The following is a 26,938-nucleotide window of genomic DNA, read 5'->3' on the forward strand; positions in this document are numbered from 1 at the left end:
AGGAACATTCTGCTTTTTAAACATGATTTTATTGACGTTAAAAATTGTGTGAAATATGCCCTAAGTGAAATGTATATTTATTATCTTAGGGACAAAAAGCAGCTAGGGGTAAAAGAAGCAACATCCATGTGGTGTTTGCAAATGTGGAATACCATAACATTGTAAATAAAAATGGTTTTATTCTTTTATGTCTTTTATGCCCTGTATAAATTTTATCCTGCTATTGTTCTGTACTTTTATTATAACATCTGTATTAATGGTCTTATTATTATTACTTTTGTATTCATTTAAATGTATGAATATTCATGTATTATGCTGTTGATTTTATCTTGTGGTTTCAATTTTAAAAAAAAGTCTGTAAAATATATTATTTTTGCCAATAAAAAACTTTGTTGAAAAAAAAAAAAAAAAAAAAATCTGTTCTTATCAGTTTAATATCTGATACGTCCCCTATCTGGGGACCATATATTAAATTGATTTTTAGAACAGGGAGATGGAAATAGAGCTTGCTCTGTCCACTCCACGCATTGACCTGGTATTGCAGTATTTCCAGGACCGGTGCACCCTTTCCTTATGTGTTGACTAAAATCAGATTCCAAAAGTGTTTTTTGTGTTTGCCATTGTTTCTGTCTTTCTGAAGGGATCTCCCCTTTTAATCCCATTATTTCAACACCTGTTGGACAATGCATGAGTGATAATGAGCTAATTGATTAAATGCAATTAATGAATACATTGCCACCTCTTGTTTTGTGTCGTCTGTGTGTCTGTGTTTCCGGCATTTCACATTGGAACAGCTCATTCACCTTCCATGTCTTCTCTCCGCCCTCCCTTTTAGGTAAGTTAAAGAGCTGCACCTGAGCCAGCCACTGATTGATGCAGCACCACAGTCAAATAGTGGAGTGGAGTAGGGGAACAGCAAACAGCCATTAAAGCCGCCCGCCCGCCCGCCCGCCACAATGGACCTACCTGTGTACACTAGATGGATGTGATGGAATGTACTGTCGTCCCTACATTTCAAGAAGGAGTAAGAATTGCAGTTGCAACAAAGCCTTGTTTGCCTACAAAGAGAGCAGCAATTTGGATTTGTTACTATGTTACCTAGAAGAATAACAAACTGTGCAAGGATGGAGGTTGTAGGAGCAAGGAGAAGTTGTCTGTAAAGTTGGTGGATGCTTATTTTCCATTTTGCAGTCCCTTGTCTCCCTCTTGTGGCCTCCTGGAGGCAACTAGCTGTGCAAAAAAAGACAGCCTGGCGGCCGGCTGTTGCAGTGTTGCCCTCTCAGGCAACACTGAGTGACTGACTGAGCCGCACCGTCATATATAAAGTTCAGACGGAACTTTGCACGTGTCATAGTGGAGCCCTGAGGAGCCAGAGCCAGCTTTCTGACATCATAATGGGGCCTCAGAGATAAAAGCCTGGGCCCAGGCAGTGTTGGTCAGTGCTGCTCAGCAGGCAGCACTGGACTGGACTGGATTACAGCTGATACAAGGTGTGAAGGAACAAGGGGTGGCTGTGGGCATGCACTTGCTGCCGCTGCCAGTGTTTATCTGCATGGCAGCAGGGCATTTGGGCGTTGCCAGGAAGGCGTTTTTATGTAGATTCCTCCTCTTTCAGCACTGCATTGTGGTGCAAGCAAAAGAAGCAAATCCTGTCTGGCTTCCTCTCTGGCCTTTATTCACCTCCCGTGTAGCTGTGAGTGTGTGAGCCTGCAGGGCCCCATGTTATTGCCTAGAAGTAGGCTGAATCGCTGCAAGGGCTGAACAGCAGTATCGGGCAGGCTCGGGCAACGCGCGGCCCGTTCGGGTTATCGCTTCTCGGCCTTTTGGCTAAGATCAAGTGTAGTATCTGTTCTTATCAGTTTAATATCTGATACGTCCCCTATCTGGGGACCATATATTAAATGGATTTTTAGAACAGGGAGATGGAAATAGAGCTTGCTCTGTCCATTCCACGCATTGACCTGGTATTGCAGTATTTCCAGGACCGGTGCACCCTTTCCTTATGTGTTGACTAAAATCAGATTCCAAAAGTGTTTTTTGTGTTTGCCATTGTTTCTGTCTTTCTGAAGGGATCTCCCCTTTTAATCCCATTATTTCAACACCTGTTGGACAATGCATGAGTGATAATGAGCTAATTGATTAAATGCAATTAATGAATACATTGCCACCTCTTGTTTTGTGTCGTCTGTGTGTCTGTGTTTCCGGCATTTCACATTGGAACAGCTCATTCACCTTCCTTGTCTTCTCTCCGCCCTCCCTTTTAGGTAAGTTAAAGAGCTGCACCTGAGCCAGCCACTGATTGATGCAGCACCACAGTCAAATAGTGGAGTGGAGTAGGGGAACAGCAAACAGCCATTAAAGCCGCCCGCCCGCCCGCCACAATGGACCTACCTGTGTACACTAGATGGATGTGATGGAATGTACTGTCGTCCCTACATTTCAAGAAGGAGTAAGAATTGCAGTTGCAACAAAGCCTTGCTTGCCTACAAAGAGAGCAGCAATTTGGATTTGTTACTATGTTACCTAGAAGAATAACAAACTGTGCAAGGATGGAGGTTGTAGGAGCAAGGAGAAGTTGTCTGTAAAGTTGGTGGATGCTTATTTTCCATTTTGCAGTCCCTTGTCTCCCTCTTGTGGCCTCCTGGAGGCAACTAGCTGTGCAAAAAAAGACAGCCTGGCGGCCGGCTGTTGCAGTGTTGCCCTCTCAGGCAACACTGAGTGACTGACTGAGCCGCACCGTCTTATATAAAGTTCAGACGGAACTTTGCACGTGTCATAGTGGAGCCCTGAGGAGCCAGAGCCAGCTTTCTGACATCATAATGGGGCCTCAGAGATAAAAGCCTGGGCCCAGGCAGTGTTGGTCAGTGCTGCTCAGCAGGCAGCACTGGACTGGACTGGATTACAGCTGATACAAGGTGTGAAGGAACAAGGGGTGGCTGTGGGCATGCACTTGCTGCCACTGCCAGTGTTTATCTGCATGGCAGCAGGGCATTTGGGCGTTGCCAGGAAGGCGTTTTTATGTAGATTCCTCCTCTTTCAGCACTGCATTGTGGTGCAAGCAAAAGAAGCAAATCCTGTCTGGCTTCCTCTCCGGCCTTTATTCACCTCCCGTGTAGCTGTGAGTGTGTGAGCCTGCAGGGCCCCATGGAATTGCCTAGAAGTAGGCTGAATCGCTGCAAGGGCTGAACAGCAGTATCGGGCAGGCTCGGGCAACGCGCGGCCCGTTCGGGTTATCGCTTCTCGGCCTTTTGGCTAAGATCAAGTGTAGTATCTGTTCTTATCAGTTTAATATCTGATACGTCCCCTATCTGGGGACCATATATTAAATGGATTTTTAGAACAGGGAGATGGAAATAGAGCTTGCTCTGTCCACTCCACGCATTGACCTGGTATTGCAGTATTTCCAGGACCGGTGCACCCTTTCCTTATGTGTTGACTAAAATCAGATTCCAAAAGTGTTTTTTGTGTTTGCCATTGTTTCTGTCTTTCTGAAGGGATCTCCCCTTTTAATCCCATTATTTCAACACCTGTTGGACAATGCATGAGTGATAATGAGCTAATTGATTAAATGCAATTAATGAATACATTGCCACCTCTTGTTTTGTGTCGTCTGTGTGTCTGTGTTTCCGGCATTTCACATTGGAACAGCTCATTCACCTTCCTTGTCTTCTCTCCGCCCTCCCTTTTAGCTAAGTTAAAGAGCTGCACCTGAGCCAGCCACTGATTGATGCAGCACCACAGTCAAATAGTGGAGTGGAGTAGGGGAACAGCAAACAGCCATTAAAGCCGCCCGCCCGCCCGCCCGCCCGCCACAATGGACCTACCTGTGTACACTAGATGGATGTGATGGAATGTACTGTCGTCCCTACATTTCAAGAAGGAGTAAGAATTGCAGTTGCAACAAAGCCTTGCTTGCCTACAAAGAGAGCAGCAATTTGGATTTGTTACTATGTTACCTAGAAGAATAACAAACTGTGCAAGGATGGAGGTTGTAGGAGCAAGGAGAAGTTGTCTGTAAAGTTGGTGGATGCTTATTTTCCATTTTGCAGTCCCTTGTCTCCCTCTTGTGGCCTCCTGGAGGCAACTAGCTGTGCAAAAAAAGACAGCCTGGCGGCCGGCTGTTGCAGTGTTGCCCTCTCAGGCAACACTGAGTGACTGACTGAGCCGCACCGTCTTATATAAAGTTCAGACGGAACTTTGCACGTGTCATAGTGGAGCCCTGAGGAGCCAGAGCCAGCTTTCTGACATCATAATGGGGCCTCAGAGATAAAAGCCTGGGCCCAGGCAGTGTTGGTCAGTGCTGCTCAGCAGGCAGCACTGGACTGGACTGGATTACAGCTGATACAAGGTGTGAAGGAACAAGGGGTGGCTGTGGGCATGCACTTGCTGCCGCTGCCAGTGTTTATCTGCATGGCAGCAGGGCATTTGGGCGTTGCCAGGAAGGCGTTTTTATGTAGATTCCTCCTCTTTCAGCACTGCATTGTGGTGCAAGCAAAAGAAGCAAATCCTGTCTGGCTTCCTCTCTGGCCTTTATTCACCTCCCGTGTAGCTGTGAGTGTGTGAGCCTGCAGGGCCCCATGGAATTGCCTAGAAGTAGGCTGAATCGCTGCAAGGGCTGAACAGCAGTATCGGGCAGGCTCGGGCAACGCGCGTCCCGTTCGGGTTATCGCTTCTCGGCCTTTTGGCTAAGATCAAGTGTAGTATCTGTTCTTATCAGTTTAATATCTGATACGTCCCCTATCTGGGGACCATATATTAAATGGATTTTTAGAACAGGGAGATGGAAATAGAGCTTGCTCTGTCCATTCCACGCATTGACCTGGTATTGCAGTATTTCCAGGACCGGTGCACCCTTTCCTTATGTGTTGACTAAAATCAGATTCCAAAAGTGTTTTTTGTGTTTGCCATTGTTTCTGTCTTTCTGAAGGGATCTCCCCTTTTAATCCCATTATTTCAACACCTGTTGGACAATGCATGAGTGATAATGAGCTAATTGATTAAATGCAATTAATGAATACATTGCCACCTCTTGTTTTGTGTCGTCTGTGTGTCTGTGTTTCCGGCATTTCACATTGGAACAGCTCATTCACCTTCCTTGTCTTCTCTCCGCCCTCCCTTTTAGGTAAGTTAAAGAGCTGCACCTGAGCCAGCCACTGATTGATGCAGCACCACAGTCAAATAGTGGAGTGGAGTAGGGGAACAGCAAACAGCCATTAAAGCCGCCCGCCCGCCCGCCCGCCCGCCACAATGGACCTACCTGTGTACACTAGATGGATGTGATGGAATGTACTGTCGTCCCTACATTTCAAGAAGGAGTAAGAATTGCAGTTGCAACAAAGCCTTGCTTGCCTACAAAGAGAGCAGCAATTTGGATTTGTTACTATGTTACCTAGAAGAATTGTAGACACTGAAGCGCCTAGGGAGAGTGTCAGGGACTGCAAGGGGTTAAGAAAGGATGGAACGGTGTAAAATAATGCCCAGGATCAGGATTGGTCAACAAGGGGTAAGAGGGGCGTGGTTAAGAAGATATAAGGCAGAGGTTTGGAGCAGGAAGCCCTCTTACCTTCAAGCTGCAGTGGAAGAAACACCTTTGCTGCTGCTGTGGAGATTCAGAGCGTGGTCGTTAAGAAGATGGCAGAAGAACTGTTGCGGAAGGTGGCACAGCGGGTAGCGGCAGAGGGGCCTGCCTGGCTGGAATCCCTGTTGGAGGAAGGAGAGAGGCGAGGAGCTGAGCGGGGCACGGAACAGTCGGGAGCGGCTACCCGAGGTAGGCCGCAGCGCGTTACACGCCCTCCGGTTAGACTAAGCCCTAGCCCTGTTGCTATGAGGGGTGCTGTGACTGCTGCACAGTCATGCGGTGGTCCCAGCAGGTCCCCTAGGCCTATGTCGACGGGTGCTTCGTCGGTCGACATAGTGCCCCCCTCCCCCCCGTCCACTCGTCGCGCTGGCGTCCTTCCCCATGGCGGTAAGAGGGCGGCTGTTAAACCGGCACGGGCACGGTACAACCCGCCTCGAGCTGCTGATGCGGGCGCGGAGGCAGCGGCCGACTATCGTGACAGTGGGGTGAATATGGCGGACTCAGGCGACTGGTCCGACATGGTCGCTTACCATGCGGCATGTTCACAGGAGCTGGGACTTGCTTCTGGGGCCTGTGTGCAGCCGGGGTCGGCGCCATCTTTCCCCGTGCTGTTCTCTACGCAGCCAGAATTGGCGGCGGGGGGAACAGGGGCGGGACGTCCTGGCAGGCGCAGTGCAGCCAGGACACAAGATGGCGGCGCACGAAAAAAGAAGATGGCGGCGGGTGCGGGGAGGCGGACGGTGAGCAAGCAGCCCAGCCAGGGGGCGGGGGCTTCTGCGGTGCCTGTCGCTTCTCCACCCCGGTCCCCCCCGGGCCCCTGTCAGCACGGATCAGGGGCAGGGGGGGAGTGTGCTAGGAAAGATAGGAGTGAGGGTGTTTTGGATGCTATTTGCCCTTCTCCTGCCTTGTCATCTTTCTCTCCTGCAGGTCCAAGAAGGGAGCGTTCCAGGCGAGGGAGGAAACGCCGGGCTGGTGGACATCGCCGGCACGGCCATCATGGACGTCGCAGGTCAGGTGACGGGAAGAGGCGTGGTCGACGGTATTCCTCGTCTTCCAGCGATGGTTTCTCCTCCTCGTCTGCGACGACGTCCGCATCATCCGGATCATGGAGGAGGTCGTCGAGGATATCCTCACGGCCGCAGAGACGCAGTCGACGCCGGGAGGTGCAGTGCTTGTCGGTGGATCAGGAGCAGCTGTCCCAGGTTGTACCTCCCGCCGGGCCGGTGGAGGAGGTGCAGGCCGTGGTTCCAGTGCCGCGGCAAGTGGCTGAAGGACCCTCTGGAGTCGGTGGGACCTCTGGGAGCGGTGAGTCGGCCTGCGGTGACGCATGGCTTAATAAACCTAATGCAGCGGGTGCGGATTTGATTTCTGTTTTAAAAGCCGTGGTGGCTGGGTTGAAAGTGAATGAGGGAACGTCGTGTCCCTCTGTGCCACCAGAGGGAGCTATGCCCCCGTCTGAGAAAGAGAATGCTTTAGCTAGTTTGACGTTTAGAGATTCATTGTTTTGTGGAGTCGCTCCTCTCGGGACTCATTTGTCAGCTGAGGTCAAGGACAAGATTTGGAGGAATGAATTTGTGGATATTTGGTCCTTGGTCTCGGTGGAGCAGGTGACTGTCGACAAGGAGCGGGGCTTTGAGAGAGGTTCGGATAGGAAAGCAAAAGTAGCGAAAACATTTGGCAACTGGGTACAGTGTTACGCTACACTGGCTCATGTTATTTGCCAACGCTATCCTGGGAAAGGGGCCGAGTTGTTTGTCTATTTTGACACAATTTTCAGCGCCCACAGGCTGCACGGTGGTGCGGCCTGGTGGCGATATGATGAAGAATTTCGGCGACGTTTGGCTTTGTCGCCTGATATTAGTTGGGCGACGAAGGCAACGGACGTGTGGTTGCAGCTTATTTTAGCGCAAGGGAGTAGGCAACAACGCCCCTTTCCCAATGCGGCCGCAGCACCGGGCCCCGCCCCTGGAGTTGCGGCCGCTAGGCCCACAGGTGCCTGTTGGCTCTACAATGAGGGCCACTGTCGTTTCTTTGCCACGTGCAAATTTCGACATGAATGCTCCATCTGTGGGGGCGCTCATTCGGCGCTCCGGTGTTTCCGGAGAGGTAAGCAGCCGGTCAAGGCACCTCCTTCCGGCGCAGCGGAGAACGCCGGTGAACGTGCTCGAGATGGGCCCATGGTTAGAGCGGTACCACAGGAGGCGGGAAGCAGAGGTGCTCACTAACGGGTTTTCGTTTGGTTTTGAGATTCCTTTTGAATATTCTGCGACATTGTCATTGGCTGACAATTTGAAGTCGATCAATGAGAATGTGGGCATTGCGCGGCTAAAATTAGCTAAAGAAGTGGAATTAGGAAGAATGGCAGGTCCATTCAGCGAGCCGCCGTATACGAATCTGCGAGTTTCCCCCCTTGGTTTAGTTCCAAAGAAGGAACGAGGAAAGTTTAGGCTGATTCATCACCTTTCTTTTCCTCGCGGTGGTTCTGTTAATGACGGTATTTCTAGGGCGGAGGCGGCGGTTTCGTAGACGTCTTTTGATGTTGCAGTAAGGTTGGTACAGGCGGCTGGACAAGGGGCGTTGTTAGCCAAATCTGATATTGAAGCGGCCTTTCGTTTGCTGCCGGTTCATCCGGAGTGTTTTCACCTGCTGGGTTGTTGTTTAGACAAAGGGTTTTACGTGGATATGTGCCTTCCTATGGGTTGTTCAATATCATGCAGTTACTTTGAGATGTTTGCGTCATTTTTAGAGTGGGTAGTTCGTTTGGAGTCTGGTTGTGACTCGGTCATTCATTATCTGGATGATTTTCTTTTTGTGGGCCCGGGGGGCTCTGGGTTGTGCAGCACGTTGCTGAGAGTGTTTCGACAGGTGATGTCGCGTTTCGGGGTACCTATTTCCGAGGATAAGACGGAAGGTCCTGTAACGGTTTTGTCATTTTTGGGTATCGAAATAGATAGCGAGCGGATGATTTTTCGGTTGCCGGATGATAAATTGGCAAGGCTAGTGACGCAGGTTGACCAGGTCATGGGGTCGAAAAAAGTGACGTTAAAACAGTTACAGTCGTTAATGGGATTGCTGGTGTTTGCTTGTCGTATAATTCCAATGGGTCGTGTTTTTTCTAGGCGTTTGTCTTTAGCCACTAGAGGTATCTCGAAGCCAAATCATTTTATCAGGGTAACCTCTTGTATGAGGAAGGATTTGTTTGTCTGGCATTCTTTTTTGAGTTCGTTTAACGGGAGGTCGGTGTGTCAGGACGCTGAGTTGTCTAATGTAGATTTGGAATTATTTACGGATGCAGCCGGAAGTGATGGTTTTGGAGCAATTTTGGGCCGAAGTTGGTGTAGATCCCCTTGGCCCTTGCATTGGAGTGATTTGGGAGTCTTACGTAATTTAACGCTATTGGAATTGTTTCCTATTATAGTTGCAATAGAGTTATGGGGTAGCGTGATGGTGAATAAGAGGATTGTATTTTGGACAGACAACATGGCGGTGGTGCATGCGGTGAACGGGTTGTCGTCTAGTTCGTTGCCAGTATTAGCTTTAGTAAGACGGTTGGTTTTGAAGTGTTTGCGTTTGAATGTGTGGTTTCGTGCAAAACATGTTCCGGGTGTCAGTAATGTGATGGCTGATGCTTTGTCTCGTTCACAGATGTCCCGGTTTCGGGAATTGCACCCGGCAGCTTTGGCAGAAGGGGTGTCCCCCCCCCTTCACTTATGGGCCCTGGTCGAGGACAACTTATGAGACTGTTGAGGGGTTCGGTGGTACCGGCGACTTGGAAGAGTCATTGCAGAGCGTGGGATCGGTGGTTGGAGATTGCGGGGAATGACTTCCCATCACAGGAGGGGTGTCACCTGGACGTCACGTTAGCAAGTTTGGTACAAATACGTCAGGAAGGGGGTAGTGCGGCCACGGCGAGCAAGTTTTTAGCAGGAGTGGCCTTTATGTTAAAATTGTGGGGATGCAGAGATGTTACAAAAGAATTTGTAGTTCGGCAGTCTTTAAAAGGGTGGAAAAAAGAGGCGTGTTCAAGGGACACGAGGCGGCCAGTATCTTTTTCACTTTTGGGTCGGCTTCTAGCCGTTTTATGTTTTGTGTGTCGGGATGAATATGAAGTGTCCTTGTTCGACGCGGCGTTTTCGTTGGCTTTCTTTGCCGCTTTGCGGGTTAGTGAGCTGGTTCCGCACAGAGTAAGTGCGAGCGGTGGTCTTCTCGGATCGGATGTAGTAACGTTGGGAGATTCTCTCAGGGTCTGTGTGCGGAGGTCAAAGACTGATGTGGTAGGAAAGGGGGCTTGGCTGTCGATTGGGAGGATTGGGGGGCAGTATTGCCCGGTAAAATGGGTCCAGGAATTCGTGTTGGTCCGAGTGCCCGGGACGCAATTCTTGATCCATCAGGATGCATCCGCGATGTCGCGTTTTCAATTTGAGGCGATTTTTAAGGCCGGCTTGAAGTATCTAGGTTTGCCGCCGGGCGAGTTTGGTACACATTCATTTAGGATAGGTGCGGCAACTGAGGCGGATGCCTTGGGCTTGGATTCAGCGGCTATCATGAGTCTGGGTAGATGGCGCTCTAATAGCTATAAGTCATATGTGCGACCTGATCTGGTTTTAAAGATGGTGTAAGCTGGAAGTTTTCATAAGAAAGGTCGCCCCCTCCCCTTCCCCCCCCTCCCCTTCCCCCCCCCCCTGTTTTTCCTTCCTGTTATATGGAGTGTTATGTTAACCCTGCCTGTAATTTTCATTTGACCGGAATGTAGCTTAATTTCTTTGTTAGGGTTGCGGCGCCCCCAAGTGTGGATCTTGGGGCATTCGTATGTGCATTGGGCAGCGGTTCGAGCGGGTCGAAGGCCATTAGGTCCGAATTTGGGCCTCGCACAGGCCGACGTCCATTGGAGAGGTGTCCGGGGATTACGGTGGGTGCAGTTACTGCCAGAAGTAGTGGCAGTTACAAGGCACACGTACGGACCTGTTGTCCTAATCATCCATGCGGGTGGAAATGATATCGGCCAAGTGAAAATGGCTGAGTTATTGTCAATTATACGAACTGATTTGGCGCGTTTTCGGGATCTGTTCGCCCGTTGCGTGATAGTTTGGTCCGAAATAGTGGCGCGCACGGTGTGGCGAGGAGCGAGGAATATGGCAGCTTTGGAGAGAGTGCGCAGGTTAATTAATGTGCGGGTGTCGCGGTTCATTCGCTCTATAGGGGGGATCGGGTTGCGACACCAATCCCTGGAGGGGGATAATGCAGATCTGCTGGCACCGGATGGAGTGCATCTGAATGATATCGGGCTCGATATCTTTTTATTGGATCTCTTGGATGGTGCCGAGAGAGGGCTGGCGTTGCTTGGTGGGGGTGGTCGGGGGACTGAGTAGGTTTCTCAGTTCCCCCTTCTTGGCGGAAAGTACGGCAGATGAAGACGGAGGTAGCACCCTACATGCCTGATGGAGACAGGGAGCATCGGCATTTCAGGAGGAGAGGAAATAAATAAATATATATATGTCTTCATGCCGATGGTTGTAAATAATAATAAAGCTGTGGCCACTTCCACATTTGCATAAAGAAGGTGTTGGTGTGTTAATTCAAAGAAGGATGGTTAAGGTCCTGGGCAGGTAAAGTGGATAATGGGTCCTTGCAGTCTTGTAGACACTGAAGCGCCTAGGGAGAGTGTCAGGGACTGCAAGGGGTTAAGAAAGGATGGAACGGTGTAAAATAATGCCCAGGATCAGGATTGGTCAACAAGGGGTAAGAGGGGCGTGGTTAAGAAGATATAAGGCAGAGGTTTGGAGCAGGAAGCCCTCTTACCTTCAAGCTGCAGTGGAAGAAACACCCGCCCTCCCTCCCCTGGTGGTTTTGGTTTTGGTTTTGTTTTTTAAAAAATTTTTCTACGGTTATATTCTTGTTCTGGCGTTTTTCTGTTTTTTTCGTAGATGTCACAGCTGGCGGAAAGTACGGCAGATGAAGACGGAGGTAGCACCCTACATGCCTGATGGAGACAGGGAGCATCGGCATTTCAGGAGGAGAGGAAATAAATAAATATATATATGTCTTCATGCCGATGGTTGTAAATAATAATAAAGCTGTGGCCACTTCCACATTTGCATAAAGAAGGTGTTGGTGTGTTAATTCAAAGAAGGATGGTTAAGGCCCTGGGCAGGTAAAGTGGATAATGGGTCCTTGCAGTCTAACAAACTGTGCAAGGATGGAGGTTGTAGGAGCAAGGAGAAGTTGTCTGTAAAGTTGGTGGATGCTTATTTTCCATTTTGCAGTCCCTTGTCTCCCTCTTGTGGCCTCCTGGAGGCAACTAGCTGTGCAAAAAAAGACAGCCTGGCGGCCGGCTGTTGCAGTGTTGCCCTCTCAGGCAACACTGAGTGACTGACTGAGCCGCACCGTCTTATATAAAGTTCAGACGGAACTTTGCACGTGTCATAGTGGAGCCCTGAGGAGCCAGAGCCAGCTTTCTGACATCATAATGGGGCCTCAGAGATAAAAGCCTGGGCCCAGGCAGTGTTGGTCAGTGCTGCTCAGCAGGCAGCACTGGACTGGACTGGATTACAGCTGATACAAGGTGTGAAGGAACAAGGGGTGGCTGTGGGCATGCACTTGCTGCCGCTGCCAGTGTTTATCTGCATGGCAGCAGGGCATTTGGGCGTTGCCAGGAAGGCGTTTTTATGTAGATTCCTCCTCTTTCAGCACTGCATTGTGGTGCAAGCAAAAGAAGCAAATCCTGTCTGGCTTCCTCTCCGGCCTTTATTCACCTCCCGTGTAGCTGTGAGTGTGTGAGCCTGCAGGGCCCCATGGAATTGCCTAGAAGTAGGCTGAATCGCTGCAAGGGCTGAACAGCAGTATCGGGCAGGCTCGGGCAACGCGCGGCCCGTTCGGGTTATCGCTTCTCTGCCTTTTGGCTAAGATCAAGTGTAGTATCTGTTCTTATCAGTTTAATATCTGATACGTCCCCTATCTGGGGACCATATATTAAATTGATTTTTAGAACAGGGAGATGGAAATAGAGCTTGCTCTGTCCACTCCACGCATTGACCTGGTATTGCAGTATTTCCAGGACCGGTGCACCCTTTCCTTATGTGTTGACTAAAATCAGATTCCAAAAGTGTTTTTTGTGTTTGCCATTGTTTCTGTCTTTCTGAAGGGATCTCCCCTTTTAATCCCATTATTTCAACACCTGTTGGACAATGCATGAGTGATAATGAGCTAATTGATTAAATGCAATTAATGAATACATTGCCACCTCTTGTTTTGTGTCGTCTGTGTGTCTGTGTTTCCGGCATTTCACATTGGAACAGCTCATTCACCTTCCATGTCTTCTCTCCGCCCTCCCTTTTAGGTAAGTTAAAGAGCTGCACCTGAGCCAGCCACTGATTGATGCAGCACCACAGTCAAATAGTGGAGTGGAGTAGGGGAACAGCAAACAGCCATTAAAGCCGCCCGCCCGCCCGCCCGCCACAATGGACCTACCTGTGTACACTAGATGGATGTGATGGAATGTACTGTCGTCCCTACATTTCAAGAAGGAGTAAGAATTGCAGTTGCAACAAAGCCTTGTTTGCCTACAAAGAGAGCAGCAATTTGGATTTGTTACTATGTTACCTAGAAGAATAACAAACTGTGCAAGGATGGAGGTTGTAGGAGCAAGGAGAAGTTGTCTGTAAAGTTGGTGGATGCTTATTTTCCATTTTGCAGTCCCTTGTCTCCCTCTTGTGGCCTCCTGGAGGCAACTAGCTGTGCAAAAAAAGACAGCCTGGCGGCCGGCTGTTGCAGTGTTGCCCTCTCAGGCAACACTGAGTGACTGACTGAGCCGCACCGTCATATATAAAGTTCAGACGGAACTTTGCACGTGTCATAGTGGAGCCCTGAGGAGCCAGAGCCAGCTTTCTGACATCATAATGGGGCCTCAGAGATAAAAGCCTGGGCCCAGGCAGTGTTGGTCAGTGCTGCTCAGCAGGCAGCACTGGACTGGACTGGATTACAGCTGATACAAGGTGTGAAGGAACAAGGGGTGGCTGTGGGCATGCACTTGCTGCCGCTGCCAGTGTTTATCTGCATGGCAGCAGGGCATTTGGGCGTTGCCAGGAAGGCGTTTTTATGTAGATTCCTCCTCTTTCAGCACTGCATTGTGGTGCAAGCAAAAGAAGCAAATCCTGTCTGGCTTCCTCTCTGGCCTTTATTCACCTCCCGTGTAGCTGTGAGTGTGTGAGCCTGCAGGGCCCCATGGAATTGCCTAGAAGTAGGCTGAATCGCTGCAAGGGCTGAACAGCAGTATCGGGCAGGCTCGGGCAACGCGCGGCCCGTTCGGGTTATCGCTTCTCGGCCTTTTGGCTAAGATCAAGTGTAGTATCTGTTCTTATCAGTTTAATATCTGATACGTCCCCTATCTGGGGACCATATATTAAATGGATTTTTAGAACAGGGAGATGGAAATAGAGCTTGCTCTGTCCATTCCACGCATTGACCTGGTATTGCAGTATTTCCAGGACCGGTGCACCCTTTCCTTATGTGTTGACTAAAATCAGATTCCAAAAGTGTTTTTTGTGTTTGCCATTGTTTCTGTCTTTCTGAAGGGATCTCCCCTTTTAATCCCATTATTTCAACACCTGTTGGACAATGCATGAGTGATAATGAGCTAATTGATTAAATGCAATTAATGAATACATTGCCACCTCTTGTTTTGTGTCGTCTGTGTGTCTGTGTTTCCGGCATTTCACATTGGAACAGCTCATTCACCTTCCTTGTCTTCTCTCCGCCCTCCCTTTTAGGTAAGTTAAAGAGCTGCACCTGAGCCAGCCACTGATTGATGCAGCACCACAGTCAAATAGTGGAGTGGAGTAGGGGAACAGCAAACAGCCATTAAAGCCGCCCGCCCGCCCGCCACAATGGACCTACCTGTGTACACTAGATGGATGTGATGGAATGTACTGTCGTCCCTACATTTCAAGAAGGAGTAAGAATTGCAGTTGCAACAAAGCCTTGCTTGCCTACAAAGAGAGCAGCAATTTGGATTTGTTACTATGTTACCTAGAAGAATAACAAACTGTGCAAGGATGGAGGTTGTAGGAGCAAGGAGAAGTTGTCTGTAAAGTTGGTGGATGCTTATTTTCCATTTTGCAGTCCCTTGTCTCCCTCTTGTGGCCTCCTGGAGGCAACTAGCTGTGCAAAAAAAGACAGCCTGGCGGCCGGCTGTTGCAGTGTTGCCCTCTCAGGCAACACTGAGTGACTGACTGAGCCGCACCGTCTTATATAAAGTTCAGACGGAACTTTGCACGTGTCATAGTGGAGCCCTGAGGAGCCAGAGCCAGCTTTCTGACATCATAATGGGGCCTCAGAGATAAAAGCCTGGGCCCAGGCAGTGTTGGTCAGTGCTGCTCAGCAGGCAGCACTGGACTGGACTGGATTACAGCTGATACAAGGTGTGAAGGAACAAGGGGTGGCTGTGGGCATGCACTTGCTGCCACTGCCAGTGTTTATCTGCATGGCAGCAGGGCATTTGGGCGTTGCCAGGAAGGCGTTTTTATGTAGATTCCTCCTCTTTCAGCACTGCATTGTGGTGCAAGCAAAAGAAGCAAATCCTGTCTGGCTTCCTCTCCGGCCTTTATTCACCTCCCGTGTAGCTGTGAGTGTGTGAGCCTGCAGGGCCCCATGGAATTGCCTAGAAGTAGGCTGAATCGCTGCAAGGGCTGAACAGCAGTATCGGGCAGGCTCGGGCAACGCGCGGCCCGTTCGGGTTATCGCTTCTCGGCCTTTTGGCTAAGATCAAGTGTAGTATCTGTTCTTATCAGTTTAATATCTGATACGTCCCCTATCTGGGGACCATATATTAAATGGATTTTTAGAACAGGGAGATGGAAATAGAGCTTGCTCTGTCCACTCCACGCATTGACCTGGTATTGCAGTATTTCCAGGACCGGTGCACCCTTTCCTTATGTGTTGACTAAAATCAGATTCCAAAAGTGTTTTTTGTGTTTGCCATTGTTTCTGTCTTTCTGAAGGGATCTCCCCTTTTAATCCCATTATTTCAACACCTGTTGGACAATGCATGAGTGATAATGAGCTAATTGATTAAATGCAATTAATGAATACATTGCCACCTCTTGTTTTGTGTCGTCTGTGTGTCTGTGTTTCCGGCATTTCACATTGGAACAGCTCATTCACCTTCCTTGTCTTCTCTCCGCCCTCCCTTTTAGCTAAGTTAAAGAGCTGCACCTGAGCCAGCCACTGATTGATGCAGCACCACAGTCAAATAGTGGAGTGGAGTAGGGGAACAGCAAACAGCCATTAAAGCCGCCCGCCCGCCCGCCACAATGGACCTACCTGTGTACACTAGATGGATGTGATGGAATGTACTGTCGTCCCTACATTTCAAGAAGGAGTAAGAATTGCAGTTGCAACAAAGCCTTGCTTGCCTACAAAGAGAGCAGCAATTTGGATTTGTTACTATGTTACCTAGAAGAATAACAAACTGTGCAAGGATGGAGGTTGTAGGAGCAAGGAGAAGTTGTCTGTAAAGTTGGTGGATGCTTATTTTCCATTTTGCAGTCCCTTGTCTCCCTCTTGTGGCCTCCTGGAGGCAACTAGCTGTGCAAAAAAAGACAGCCTGGCGGCCGGCTGTTGCAGTGTTGCCCTCTCAGGCAACACTGAGTGACTGACTGAGCCGCACCGTCTTATATAAAGTTCAGACGGAACTTTGCACGTGTCATAGTGGAGCCCTGAGGAGCCAGAGCCAGCTTTCTGACATCATAATGGGGCCTCAGAGATAAAAGCCTGGGCCCAGGCAGTGTTGGTCAGTGCTGCTCAGCAGGCAGCACTGGACTGGACTGGATTACAGCTGATACAAGGTGTGAAGGAACAAGGGGTGGCTGTGGGCATGCACTTGCTGCCGCTGCCAGTGTTTATCTGCATGGCAGCAGGGCATTTGGGCGTTGCCAGGAAGGCGTTTTTATGTAGATTCCTCCTCTTTCAGCACTGCATTGTGGTGCAAGCAAAAGAAGCAAATCCTGTCTGGCTTCCTCTCCGGCCTTTATTCACCTCCCGTGTAGCTGTGAGTGTGTGAGCCTGCAGGGCCCCATGGAATTGCCTAGAAGTAGGCTGAATCGCTGCAAGGGCTGAACAGCAGTATCGGGCAGGCTCGGGCAACGCGCGGCCCGTTCGGGTTATCGCTTCTCGGCCTTTTGGCTAAGATCAAGTGTAGTATCTGTTCTTATCAGTTTAATATCTGATACGTCCCCTATCTGGGGACCATATATTAAATGGATTTTTAGAACAGGGAGATGGAAATAGAGCTTGCTCTGTCCACTCCACGCATTGACCTGGTATTGCAGTATTTCCAGGACCGGTGCACCCTTTCCTTATGTGTTGACTAAAATCAGATTCCAAAAGTGTTTTTTGTGTTTGCCATTGTTTCTGTCTTTCTGAAGGGATCTCCCCTTTTAATCCCATTATTTCAACACCTGTTGGACAATGCATGAGTGATAATGAGCTAATTGATTAAATGCAATTAATGAATACATTGCCACCTCTTGTTTTGTGTCGTCTGTGTGTCTGTGTTTCCGGCATTTCACATTGGAACAGCTCATTCACCTTCCTTGTCTTCTCTCCGCCCTCCCTTTTAGGTAAGTTAAAGAGCTGCACCTGAGCCAGCCACTGATTGATGCAGCACCACAGTCAAATAGTGGAGTGGAGTAGGGGAACAGCAAACAGCCATTAAAGCCGCCCGCCCGCCCGCCCGCCCGCCCGCCACAATGGACCTACCTGTGTACACTAGATGGATGTGATGGAATGTACTGTCGTCCCTACATTTCAAGAAGGAGTAAGAATTGCAGTTGCAACAAAGCCTTGCTTGCCTACAAAGAGAGCAGCAATTTGGATTTGTTACTATCAGTGGCGTAACTACCGCCGTAGCAGCAGTAGCGGCTGCTACGGGGCCCGCAGCACGAGGGGGCCCGTGTCGCCCGCCGTCACGGGCCCCCACCATGGCCGGAGGCTCTGCTAGCAGCCGCTATGGCTGCTACAGCGGGACGCCACTGAACACTACGGCAGAGCAGGGAGGTATCTCCCCGCTCTGCCATTAACTGGTTCCTGACCGCTGGCTGTGTTTTTACGGCCAGCGGTCAGGGACGGGTCCTTAAAACCCGAGCCATAGACTTTCTACGGCTCGGGTTTTAACTTGCTGCCCGCGCGATCGGGCAGCTGAATGTCGGGTCTCCGGCTGTCAGTGACTGCCGGGGACCCTGAGGAGAGGATAGAAGCAGCTTTCGCTGCTTCTGTCTTCTCTGATCTCTTTTACACAGCGCTCAATGAACGCTGTGTAAAGGAATAGAGACATCAGCAGCGGCGCTGTCTCTATTCCTCCCGGTGATCATGTGACTGGTCACATGATCGCCGGGTGCCGTTAGTGGCAGACTGTTGCTGGGTCTTACAAGACCCAGCACAGCCCTATTAGTGACAATCGTCACTATGAGAGGGCTGATTTCCCCTGTAACTGGGGCTGCTGTGCATATCCTGCTGTGCAGCTCCAGTTACAGTGGAAAACCATGGTGTAAAAGCAAGAAAAAAAATATATAAAGTTCCCCAAAGGTCTTTTTTGACCTTTGGGGGACAGACCATAATAATAAAAAAAGAATAAAGTAAAGTGCAAAAAAAATTGAAATAATAAATACACATAAAATACCCACCCCAAAAAAAAAACGTTCCCCCGCCAATCATTGTTGTAACGCTAGCGCTGACCCAATCACCCTAATATAGACATGTAATATATTAACATTTACGGTAGACAATGACGATCACAAATAAAAGGTCTATTTTAGGGTAAAACTATGTTATTACCAAAAAAAAAATAGCTGAAATGTAAAAAAGCTTATTTTTTTACTATTATTTTCAAAGTTTATGAATAAAAATTCTAAAATAGCAAAAAAGGTGTGTATAAAAACGATAAAAAATGAAACCTGCATTGTCTACGGAAAAAACGTCGCAAAAATCACGTCGTTAGCCCAACAAATAAAAACACGTGCTAAAAATGGCTAAACGGTGTCTGGTCCTGAAGGCGCAAAATAGAGCAAAAGACATGTATCCCCCCCCTCTCCACAGGACATGTAACCCCTCTCCACAGGACATGTATCCCCCCCCCCCTCTCCACAGGACACATATCCCATAGGACAGGACATACACAGGACAGGGGATACATGTGTGATCGCTGGCACTGATAAAGAGAACGGGGGACTGAAAGTCCCCTGAAGTTCTCCATCACAAACCTCTGACTTCCGGGGTCTGTGTCGGCAGCTCCGTAGAAATGAATGGAGCGCCGGTCGTGCTTGTGCGCATGCGTGACCAGCGCTCCTTTCATTTTTATTTAGCTGCGCAGACTCCGGAAGTCAGAGGTTTGTGATGGAGAACTTCGGGGGACTTTCAGTCCCCCGTTCTCCCTATCGCTGCCAGAGATCACACATGTATCCCCTGTCCTGTGGAGATCCTGTGGAGAGGGGATACGTGTATCTTGTACGGCACACTGTAGGTCGCATTTTTTTGGGAGGGGGGACTCTGTATGGCGTTCCCTACAGGGGGGGCTGTATGGTGTTCTCTACAGGGGGGGCTATATGGTGTTCTCTGCAGGGGGGCTGTATGGCGTTATCTGCAGGGGGGGGGGGCTGTAAAAAAGGCACTATCTACAAGGGGGGGGTTGTGTGACACCCAGGGGAGGGGGGGCCCCAGTCAAAAGTTTGCTATGGGGCCCAGTCTTTCCTAGTTACGCCCCTGGTTACTATGTTACCTAGAAGAATAACAAACTGTGCAAGGATGGAGGTTGTAGGAGCAAGGAGAAGTTGTCTGTAAAGTTGGTGGATGCTTATTTTCCATTTTGCAGTCCCTTGTCTCCCTCTTGTGGCCTCCTGGAGGCAACTAGCTGTGCAAAAAAAGACAGCCTGGCGGCCGGCTGTTGCAGTGTTGCCCTCTCAGGCAACACTGAGTGACTGACTGAGCCGCACCGTCTTATATAAAGTTCAGACGGAACTTTGCACGTGTCATAGTGGAGCCCTGAGGAGCCAGAGCCAGCTTTCTGACATCATAATGGGGCCTCAGAGATAAAAGCCTGGGCCCAGGCACTGTTGGTCAGTGCTGCTCAGCAGGCAGCACTGGACTGGACTGGATTACAGCTGATACAAGGTGTGAAGGAACAAGGGGTGGCTGTGGGCATGCACTTGCTGCCGATGCCAGTGTTTATCTGCATGGCAGCAGGGCATTTGGGCGTTGCCAGGAAGGCGTTTTTATGTAGATTCCTCCTCTTTCAGCACTGCATTGTGGTGCAAGCAAAAGAAGCAAATCCTGTCTGGCTTCCTCTCCGGCCTTTATTCACCTCCCGTGTAGCTGTGAGTGTGTGAGCCTGCAGGGCCCCATGGAATTGCCTAGAAGTAGGCTGAATCGCTGCAAGGGCTGAACAGCAGTATCGGGCAGGCTCGGGCAACGCGCGGCCCGTTCGGGTTATCGCTTCTCGGCCTTTTGGCTAAGATCAAGTGTAGTATCTGTTCTTATCAGTTTAATATCTGATACGTCCCCTATCTGGGGACCATATATTAAATGGATTTTTAGAACAGGGAGATGGAAATAGAGCTTGCTCTGTCCACTCCACGCATTGACCTGGTATTGCAGTATTTCCAGGACCGGTGCACCCTTTCCTTATGTGTTGACTAAAATCAGATTCCAAAAGTGTTTTTTGTGTTTGCCATTGTTTCTGTCTTTCTGAAGGGATCTCCCCTTTTAATCCCATTATTTCAACACCTGTTGGACAATGCATGAGTGATAATGAGCTAATTGATTAAATGCAATTAATGAATACATTGCCACCTCTTGTTTTGTGTCGTCTGTGTGTCTGTGTTTCCGGCATTTCACATTGGAACAGCTCATTCACCTTCCTTGTCTTCTCTCCGCCCTCCCTTTTAGGTAAGTTAAAGAGCTGCACCTGAGCCAGCCACTGATTGATGCAGCACCACAGTCAAATAGTGGAGTGGAGTAGGGGAACAGCAAACAGCCATTAAAGCCGCCCGCCCGCCCGCCCGCCACAATGGACCTACCTGTGTACACTAGATGGATGTGATGGAATGTACTGTCGTCCCTACATTTCAAGAAGGAGTAAGAATTGCAGTTGCAACAAAGCCTTGCTTGCCTACAAAGAGAGCAGCAATTTGGATTTGTTACTATGTTAACCAAGAAGAATAACAAACTGTGCAAGGATGGAGGTTGTAGGAGCAAGGAGAAGTTGTCTGTAAAGTTGGTGGATGCTTATTTTCCATTTTGCAGTCCCTTGTCTCCCTCTTGTGGCCTCCTGGAGGCAACTAGCTGTGCAAAAAAAGACAGCCTGGTGGCCGGCTGTTGCAGTGTTGCCCTCTCAGGCAACACTGAGTGACTGACTGAGCCGCACCGTCTTATATAAAGTTCAGACGGAACTTTGCACGTGTCATAGTGGAGCCCTGAGGAGCCAGAGCCAGCTTTCTGACATCATAATGGGGCCTCAGAGATAAAAGCCTGGGCCCAGGCAGTGTTGGTCAGTGCTGCTCAGCAGGCAGCACTGGACTGGACTGGATTACAGCTGATACAAGGTGTGAAGGAACAAGGGGTGGCTGTGGGCATGCACTTGCTGCCGCTGCCAGTGTTTATCTGCATGGCAGCAGGGCATTTGGGCGTTGCCAGGAAGGCGTTTTTATGTAGATTCCTCCTCTTTCAGCACTGCATTGTGGTGCAAGCAAAAGAAGCAAATCCTGTCTGGCTTCCTCTCCGGCCTTTATTCACCTCCCGTGTAGCTGTGAGTGTGTGAGCCTGCAGGGCCCCATGGAATTGCCTAGAAGTAGGCTGAATCGCTGCAAGGGCTGAACAGCAGTATCGGGCAGGCTCGGGCAACGCGCGGCCCGTTCGGGTTATCGCTTCTCGGCCTTTTGGCTAAGATCAAGTGTAGTATCTGTTCTTATCAGTTTAATATCTGATACGTCCCCTATCTGGGGACCATATATTAAATGGATTTTTAGAACAGGGAGATGGAAATAGAGCTTCCTCTGTCCACTCCACGCATTGACCTGGTATTGCAGTATTTCCAGGACCGGTGCACCCTTTCCTTATGTGTTGACTAAAATCAGATTCCAAAAGTGTTTTTTGTGTTTGCCATTGTTTCTGTCTTTCTGAAGGGATCTCCCCTTTTAATCCCATTATTTCAACACCTGTTGGACAATGCATGAGTGATAATGAGCTAATTGATTAAATGCAATTAATGAATACATTGCCACCTCTTGTTTTGTGTCGTCTGTGTGTCTGTGTTTCCGGCATTTCACATTGGAACAGCTCATTCACCTTCCTTGTCTTCTCTCCGCCATCCCTTTTAGGTAAGTTAAAGAGCTGCACCTGAGCCAGCCACTGATTGATGCAGCACCACAGTCAAATAGTGGAGTGGAGTAGGGGAACAGCAAACAGCCATTAAAGCCGCCCGCCCGCCACAATGGACCTACCTGTGTACACTAGATGGATGTGATGGAATGTACTGTCGTCCCTACATTTCAAGAAGGAGTAAGAATTGCAGTTGCAACAAAGCCTTGCTTGCCTACAAAGAGAGCAGCAATTTGGATTTGTTACTATGTTACCTAGAAGAATAACAAACTGTGCAAGGATGGAGGTTGTAGGAGCAAGGAGAAGTTGTCTGTAAAGTTGGTGGATGCTTATTTTCCATTTTGCAGTCCCTTGTCTCCCTCTTGTGGCCTCCTGGAGGCAACTAGCTGTGCAAAAAAAGACAGCCTGGCGGCCGGCTGTTGCAGTGTTGCCCTCTCAGGCAACACTGAGTGACTGACTGAGCCGCACCGTCTTATATAAAGTTCAGACGGAACTTTGCACGTGTCATAGTGGAGCCCTGAGGAGCCAGAGCCAGCTTTCTGACATCATAATGGGGCCTCAGAGATAAAAGCCTGGGCCCAGGCAGTGTTGGTCAGTGCTGCTCAGCAGGCAGCACTGGACTGGACTGGATTACAGCTGATACAAGGTGTGAAGGAACAAGGGGTGGCTGTGGGCATGCACTTGCTGCCGCTGCCAGTGTTTATCTGCATGGCAGCAGGGCATTTGGGCGTTGCCAGGAAGGCGTTTTTATGTAGATTCCTCCTCTTTCAGCACTGCATTGTGGTGCAAGCAAAAGAAGCAAATCCTGTCTGGCTTCCTCTCCGGCCTTTATTCACCTCCCGTGTAGCTGTGAGTGTGTGAGCCTGCAGGGCCCCATGGAATTGCCTAGAAGTAGGCTGAATCGCTGCAAGGGCTGAACAGCAGTATCGGGCAGGCTCGGGCAACGCGCGGCCCGTTCGGGTTATCGCTTCTCGGCCTTCTGGCTGAGATCAAGTGTAGTGCTGGTTACTTGTAGTCAGTGCTGCCTGGTCTTAGTTGGGAGGTGCTCAGGTACCCTCTCTCTCGGCCTCGGGGGATCGTCCAGGTTCGCCTGGACTTCACCCCCGTGCTGCTATTTGGGAGAGAGGCTTAGTCCTGAGCAACGAGTTGCGATCCACATATCCCCCGTGTAGGCTTCGGCCGAAAAGGGGAAAGCTGCGTAGACGTTACGTCACCAACGGGTGGCGTAACTTTCCCTGAAAACCCCTCACCATGGACGAAAGTCCTGGTGAGATACCGGCGTATGCCCGGATAAAGAATACAATCCGTGTTATTGTATCAGAAGAGAAGGCGACGACCTGCGGCCTGAAGTTCTTGGTGGAGACCGTGCTTGTTGGCATTTTCAACATTCAGAAGCGGGAGATATTGGCGGTACAAGACTATCCTAGGAGAAGAACATACGACATAACTTTTGTACAGAATGGAGTGTTCCAAGATCTGCTGGCGGCATACATGGTAAAAAACGATCCGAGACTGGACGGTATTGAATTTTACGAACATGTGTTGGACATCACTAAGATGATTGTGATAAAAATGTACTGCCCGTTTGCTGATTTAAAAGATGTGATGTCCTTTTTATCCCCCTATTTCAAAAGTGTAAAATGTATTGGCAAAATAATGAACGAAGTTGGAGTTTGGACGTCAAAGTGGAGATTTTTAGTAACTTGTTATAGAGATGCCAATACAGCAGGGGGGATAATGTTGCCGCCAGCACGCTTTAAATTAGGTGATATGGCAGGAGATCTTTTTTACACAGGAATGCCTCCATTCTGTAGAAAATGTCAAAAGTACGGTCACACCAAAGAGTTCTGCGAAAGCACCTGTAGGAACTGTGGCAGCTCTGAGCACGAGGCCAAAACTTGCCCTCTGGGGAAAAGGTGTCGTTTTTGCAGCCGAGTTGGTCATCTATATGCTACTTGTCCCCACAGATCGGAACAACCCGAGGTCCGGCCGAGGCGTCCAGAGCAGCCAGCAGGCCAGATCGCCCCCGCACAAGGAGAGGAACCAAGAGGTGAAGAGGCTGATGACATGGACACCTCCAGCAGACCCCCCCAAACAGGTGACCCAAAGGAGCAAAGGCGGTTTAAGAGAAGAGCCAGTGATCAGCGGACGAAAAAGCCCCCTCAGGAAACGGAGGAGATGGGTAGTTCGGATGAAGCTGATCCGCCTGGGCCGCAGGAGGTGCTGGGTCAGCCTGTACCTGAGGCAGAGGACCCGGGCGGAGCGGCAGCAAGGTCTAAGAGGCGTAGGGCGTACTCGGAGGTGGCAGCGGGGGTGCCGATGGGAGTACCTGCTAGAGCGAAAGCAGGGAAACCAGTTGACGCACCCCCGGAAGCACCAGCTGAAGGTCTCCCCCCTTCTCGCCAGTTGGGGGAGACAAGCATAGCCACCTCTGAGGTGACAGAAGTCCCTGAAACGGCCGCGAGTGCGTTTCCTGCCCCTATCGTAGGGGAGGAGGCTGCCATACGAGATGCTCCAGAAACCTTGCCCGTGGAGTCCATATGGGACCCATTTTCGATCAGTGCCTCAGGTATGGCGGGGGGTCAGCTGTCTGACATGAGTTCCTCTCCAATCTCCTCAAGTTATACAGTCGGTTTGAAGTCGGAGGGCGATGAGAGTTCGAGTGAGGTCTCTGGTAACGCCGAGGACTGCTGAGGCCACCTCGGGTAAGATTACATAAGACTGTCTCTTTTCCCTTTTCCTCATGGCAGAGTTAGGTGGCATTTCCTTAAATGTTAGGAGCGTGCATTCCAAGACGAGAAGAGCTGCCCTGTTTGATTATCTTTCTATTTTTTCCGCCACCGTTTTTTTCCTACAGGAATGCTGTATCCCACATCGCACGAACTACAACAAATATAAGGAAGACTGGAGACTCGGACCTTCAGTGTGGTCCGGGTCTAACGATTCCAGAGCCGCAGGTGTCGCCATTTTATTTAAAGGGAACGTTTTAATTGACAGTTTTAATGAAATTTTACCAGGTAGAATTTTATTGGTCAAAGCTTTTATAGACGGTATTAGATGGCAGTTTTTAAATTTTTATGGGTCCTCGGACAAGAATGAAAGAGCTAGAATGCTAGAGATTTTACCCCTTTTTTTAAACGATTCAGAGCCACTTGTTTTAGCGGGTGATTTTAATTGTATTTTAAAGGGGGAACGCCGGTTCTCTAACTCAGTAAGCAGGAATTATGACAAAACCTCCTCATTATTAAAAGATATAGTTACTGATTTTAAACTTACTGATGTTTTTAAGAAATGTAACAGCAATTTATCTGCAGAGGCCGGCGTCACCTGGAGCAATGTGAACTGTAGCTCCAGGATCGATTTTATATTCTGCTCTTATCAAGTACTGCCTTTTAAATGTGATCTTAATCCCAATGTTTTATCTGATCATAAATTATTGTATTTTAAAGTTAAAAATGATATTGGGAAAAATACTGTCAAAAAAGCCTGGAAAATGAACGTTTCCCTTTTAGATGATCCGCAAATTTTATCTGATTTTATTACCTTTTATAAGGGCTGCAGACGGGTAAGACATCCAAATATGTCCATAGTCTCATGGTGGGAGAAAATAAAAATAAAAATAAGAGATTTTTTCATAAAAATCGGAAGGAGAAAAGCAAAAGAAAAACAGGATTTTTTTGCTAATTTGAATACCCGGCTGCAGACCCAATACAAGTTCAGAGAACAGGGTATGCAGGTGGAGGAGGAGATTATGGAGATTAGGAAGGAGATCTCCCAGTGCCTGGAGCAGAGAGGTAAGGAAATTGTCTTTCGTTCAAAAATGAAACACCTCGAGGAAAATGAGACCTGCTCCAGGTACTTTTTTAAGAAAATTAACGATAAGCATACCCTGTTAGACAATGTTGATGGAGATACAAACACTGACAATATTTTAAAAAAGGTACACAGATTTTATGCGGATCTTTTTAATATAAAGCTTGTTAATGTTGATTTGATGAACGACTCATTGAAGGAGGTTGACGCTGTTTTAAATCCTGTCTCCAAAGATTTTTTATTACAGGATATTACGGAACAGGAGATTTTAGATACCATCAAGAGTTTTAAAACAGGTAAAGTCCCTGGCCCTGATGGTATACCCATAGAGTTTTATGTCACATTTTATGGAGTTTTAAAAGAGGATCTCTATTCCCTTTTTACTCAAGTTTTTAGAACAAAAGCCCTCCCGGGGTCCTGGAAGAAAGGTGAGGTGTCCCTGCTTTATAAAAAGGGGGACAAAACAGATATTAAAAACTGGAGGCCTATCACCTTACTAAACGCAGACTATAAAATAATGGCCAAGATTTGCGCGAATAGACTAAAGGCTGTTATAGAGAAAATCGTCCACTCCAACCAAGTCTGTGGGATACCTGGGAGGAGCATATGGGACAATTTAAACCTTTTAAAAGATGCTATTGGTGATACGAAGGAGAGAAAAGGCAGATTGGCGGTTTTATCCATAGATTTCGAGAAAGCCTTTGATAGAGTATCACATTTTTATCTTTTTAAGGTTTTAGAAAAGATGGGTATACCAGAAGGTTTTTTACAGTCTCTGAAGGCCTTTTATGAAAATTGTACGAGCAAGATTTTAGTAAAGGGTTTTAAGACACAGGATGTCCTTTTAAACTCCGGAGTGAAGCAGGGGTGTCCCTTGTCCCCACTACTTTTTATATGTGCGATCGAGCCTCTACTCTGCAGATTGAGGAATGACAGGCAGATATGTGGAGTCCCCCTGCCGGGCGGGGGGGGACTAGAGGCAAAAGTGGTGGGGTACATGGATGATGTCGCGGTCCTGTGCAGGGACGCCCCGTCACTGCAAAAAGCATTACAACAGATATACCAATTTTGCTGCTCCTCCGGTTTTAAAGTCAATTTTAATAAAAGTAATATTTTAAATATTGGCAATATGATTTTACAGGACATTCCAGTCCCTGTGTCGGAGTCTGTACAGATTTTAGG

General features: G+C 48.7%; 9 non-coding genes and 1 pseudogene across 9 annotated transcripts; all 10 read left to right on the plus strand.

Moving 5' to 3' along the window:
• Positions 1-366: 366 nt before the first annotated feature.
• Positions 367-569, plus strand: LOC142653918 (U2 spliceosomal RNA; annotated as a pseudogene).
• A 1,238-nt stretch (positions 570-1,807) lies between these two features.
• On the plus strand, positions 1,808-1,998 carry LOC142653640 (U2 spliceosomal RNA). Its single transcript, XR_012848565.1, has one exon. It is a non-coding gene; the product is annotated as a U2 spliceosomal RNA (small nuclear RNA).
• Positions 1,999-3,232: 1,234 nt separating this feature from the next.
• LOC142653285 (U2 spliceosomal RNA) lies at positions 3,233-3,423 on the plus strand. The gene has a single exon (XR_012848222.1). It is a non-coding gene; the product is annotated as a U2 spliceosomal RNA (small nuclear RNA).
• Positions 3,424-4,665: 1,242 nt separating this feature from the next.
• On the plus strand, positions 4,666-4,856 carry LOC142653641 (U2 spliceosomal RNA). The gene has a single exon (XR_012848566.1). It is a non-coding gene; the product is annotated as a U2 spliceosomal RNA (small nuclear RNA).
• A 7,601-nt stretch (positions 4,857-12,457) lies between these two features.
• LOC142655140 (U2 spliceosomal RNA) lies at positions 12,458-12,648 on the plus strand. The gene has a single exon (XR_012849430.1). It is a non-coding gene; the product is annotated as a U2 spliceosomal RNA (small nuclear RNA).
• Positions 12,649-13,886: 1,238 nt separating this feature from the next.
• Positions 13,887-14,077, plus strand: LOC142653642 (U2 spliceosomal RNA). The gene has a single exon (XR_012848567.1). It is a non-coding gene; the product is annotated as a U2 spliceosomal RNA (small nuclear RNA).
• Positions 14,078-15,311: 1,234 nt separating this feature from the next.
• Positions 15,312-15,502, plus strand: LOC142653286 (U2 spliceosomal RNA). The gene has a single exon (XR_012848223.1). It is a non-coding gene; the product is annotated as a U2 spliceosomal RNA (small nuclear RNA).
• Positions 15,503-16,736: 1,234 nt separating this feature from the next.
• Positions 16,737-16,927, plus strand: LOC142653287 (U2 spliceosomal RNA). Its single transcript, XR_012848224.1, has one exon. It is a non-coding gene; the product is annotated as a U2 spliceosomal RNA (small nuclear RNA).
• A 3,128-nt stretch (positions 16,928-20,055) lies between these two features.
• Positions 20,056-20,246, plus strand: LOC142653288 (U2 spliceosomal RNA). Its single transcript, XR_012848225.1, has one exon. It is a non-coding gene; the product is annotated as a U2 spliceosomal RNA (small nuclear RNA).
• Positions 20,247-21,485: 1,239 nt separating this feature from the next.
• Positions 21,486-21,676, plus strand: LOC142653677 (U2 spliceosomal RNA). The gene has a single exon (XR_012848600.1). It is a non-coding gene; the product is annotated as a U2 spliceosomal RNA (small nuclear RNA).
• Positions 21,677-26,938: the final 5,262 nt, after the last annotated feature.

The sequence above is a fragment of the Rhinoderma darwinii genome, chromosome 5 (genome assembly GCF_050947455.1).
Source record: "Rhinoderma darwinii isolate aRhiDar2 chromosome 5, aRhiDar2.hap1, whole genome shotgun sequence".
Classification (NCBI taxonomy): domain Eukaryota; kingdom Metazoa; phylum Chordata; class Amphibia; order Anura; family Rhinodermatidae; genus Rhinoderma; species Rhinoderma darwinii.